Raw genomic sequence first — 3227 nt, 5'->3', positions numbered from 1 at the left:
ATATATATATATATATATATATATATATATATATATGTATAGAGTCAGCTGCTTTCAGTTGACATATTAAATCTATTATGATATGGAACGATAGTTCATAATGTACGTGTTACTTGCTTTGCAGATAAGGTGTATCCTATTTCTTGTGCTCCTGGTTATTTTAAAAGGCAGACAAGCACGTTGTTTGCTGTTGGAGGGCTACAACAACACTTCGATGCTACACTTTGTGCCGTCGCTACGGACCCCAAAATCTCGTTCTTGTTGGATTCGGGTTCTGCGCAGACTGGTGGGAGAGTTTGTGTACAGGTTTTGCAAAGGAACGGTGTCTTCAGTTATACACACGCTCATTAAAGTGCCGACCGTGGAGGAAGCTGGTGCCGCTGCACGCCGTTTCCAGCAGAATAACAGCGAAATTACCAAAATAAAAACAAATCAGGAAAACATGTCTTTGCTGTGCTTTTATTTACAAAGTTAAAATTCTTCTAACTTATAAAAAATGTGAACGAAAAGGTAGAAATATAAATACAAAGGAATACGTATTTGTTCAGGGGTGCGCAAAGCCGGAGCCCTGCATTTGCTGCGCTACCCTTTTTAAAAAGGTCTCCGTTGCGCGTTATTTTAATATGTCCATCTCTTTTAGAAGAGAAAGCATCGCCCCGGTCTCATCCTCTCTCCAAATGTCAACATTCTTATTCGCGTTTGCCAGGTTGTTTCGCGCCGTCTGTTTTGTTAGACGACGTAGTTGTGCGGTCATGAGTTGCGAGAGCGAGGCGTGGCGCATGCGCACTCGCATTGTCCAGTTAATAGTCCGATTAAGGCGTATACATGGCAGAGAAATTCGAATTCCAATCGCATTATCTGGGTGTCTCAGTCGGGGTTCTCCGATTCCAATCGGAGTTCTCAAACTCCAATCATAATCGGAGTAAGGTGTTTACACGCACGTGAGTTCTCCGATCATAATCGGACTAAGGCAATAATTCGATTTTCTCTAGTGCCATGTAAACGCACTGAATGTAGTGGTTCAGACCAGACGCGAACAGGCGCGCGGCTCGTGCCATTCATTTCAATGGAAGCGGAGCGCCGACGAATTTCGCGAGCGAGGCTCCAACTGGTTCACACCAGACGCGAACAGCTCCGCGACGGTCGACAAGTGCTTCTGCTCAGCTGCAGTCTTTTTTTCACTTCCACTTGAGCTTCTTTTTTTTTTCTTTAAAAAAAATTAGATAAAAAAAATCATTTTCATCATCGCCCCCCCTCGCCCCATAGCCAGCCTGCTCCGTAGCTTACTTTTGTGTGTGTGTGTGTGTGTGTGTGTGTGTAAATAAATAGAAACACACACTCAGGTGTCCATCTCAAGACAAGACCTCTTTCATAATGATCATTGACCGGCATCTCTAGGATCAAACAGACGTATTTTGATCAAGTCTTCCTCTGTGTGTGTGTGTGTGTGTGTGTGTGTGTGTGTGTGTGTTTAATCTCTCTCGCACTCTGATACAATGTACTGACAAATATAACATACAAATATGATATATGATCGAATTTGTCATTCGGTTTTTATTTTGAAATTAGTTTATTTTTAAAATTCACCGGATTTTCTCGTTTTCATTGAGCGACTTCCTGTACTATTGACGAGGATCGCTCGCGGCCCGCGCACGAAATAGAGCAGACGCCGAAACAACAAATGCATGCCGCGAGCCGCGCAACCACCACATTGATTAACGTGGGCGCCAAATGGAAGCGCTCGGCGGCGCTTCGCTTCCACGTCCAGTGAACTGACGTTAAATGCATGGCGCAATCCGCGAGGGGAGCCGCGCGCCTGTTCGCGTCTGGTGTGAACTACTACATTGATTAACATGGGCGCCGAATGGAAGCGCTCGGCGCTTCGTGGCGCTTCGTGGCGCTTCCCCGTCCAGTGTGAACCGGGCGTTACGTTGCTCGGAAAAATGTGTCGCCTGAGCCTCCGCCCCCTCCGTGCCCATTGGCGGAGGGAGGGCTCATTGAAAAAAAAAAAAAAAAAAAATCGGTGTTCCTTCGGCGCGCCTGGGAAACTCTGAAATTATGAATAAGTTAAGCTTGTTTTTGTCCCATTTGCCTGCATCAGCCCGTCATGATATTGTTAAATTAATTGAGAGCCACCCACTATTGTTTTCTGACCACCCCCGCCGTACGTCAGTTTTGCACCATGACATAGAAGTAGAGGGACATGCCACAACTAAGCAGCACGCACACAGAGTCATTATTGGGAAGTTAAGAAAGAAGCTTTGGCTCTCCTTCTGACAGTGCCCATCTTGATGTTAATTTGGGGTCAGGTTTTTACAGACTATAATGCCCTCGTAGATGCGGTGGTCTCTGCCCCTGCAAAACTTCAATCTCCAGATTTGCCACAGGAAGGGGGGTTGATAATGTGTTGGCAGATGCATTATCACGTGTCCATGTGGACTAGCTGCGGAATTCTTATTTCGGGGGAACTGAGCTGTTTTTCTTGTTTACTTTTATTTGTAGGTATGTTAATAGGGTTTAGTTCTTAAGAGAGGGGGTGTTATGACCCACAGGTGGGTCTAGGTGCCTCTATGTTTGTGTCTGTCTGTCTGTGTGTGTGTGTGTGTGTGTGTGTGTGTGTGTGTGTGTGTGTGTGTGTGTGTGTGTGTGTGAGAGAGTGGATGACGCTTTGCAGGTGCGGTCCTGGATGTCGGCTGCTGATGTGGACGCGCCACGGCTGACAAGGAGGAGCAGTCGAGCCAGCCTGACGGTCATCCCTCCTCCGCTCCCAACTCTGCAGTTAGTCACTTCTGAAATGGTGTTAGAGCACGCAGCTGTAGGTAGTGATGGCCGATCGAGGCTTTGTTGACACTTGTTTCAAAAAATGGTTCATTACTCGAGGCTTCAATGACACAGTGCTCGAGGAGGTCATCTAGTGCTCAATAAAATGAAGTGCAATGGAAACGTGTTCATTGTTTCATAGGTTGTTTGGGATTTGATTCGCCATGCATTCTTGTTGGACAACACTACATGCTTGTATGGTTCAATGCTGACACAATAAAATAAAAATGAAAAATAAAGACAATGTCTCTTTTTTGGCACGACTGATTGTAGTAGACTATAGCTCTTATACTTAGCCTGACAGTTTGTGCAATGAATTATATTATATCCTAAAACAAGACTAAATAGCCCATAGTTTAAAAATATGTTCAATAGTAAGTGTTCAGTGGGTCAGATGTCAAATGTGA

The sequence above is a fragment of the Nelusetta ayraudi genome, unplaced genomic scaffold, assembly GCF_046127955.1.
Source record: "Nelusetta ayraudi isolate G7.1 ecotype Tasmania unplaced genomic scaffold, CSIRO-AGI_Nayr_v1 ptg000139l, whole genome shotgun sequence".
Classification (NCBI taxonomy): domain Eukaryota; kingdom Metazoa; phylum Chordata; class Actinopteri; order Tetraodontiformes; family Monacanthidae; genus Nelusetta; species Nelusetta ayraudi.
This window is presented reverse-complemented; position numbering follows the sequence as displayed.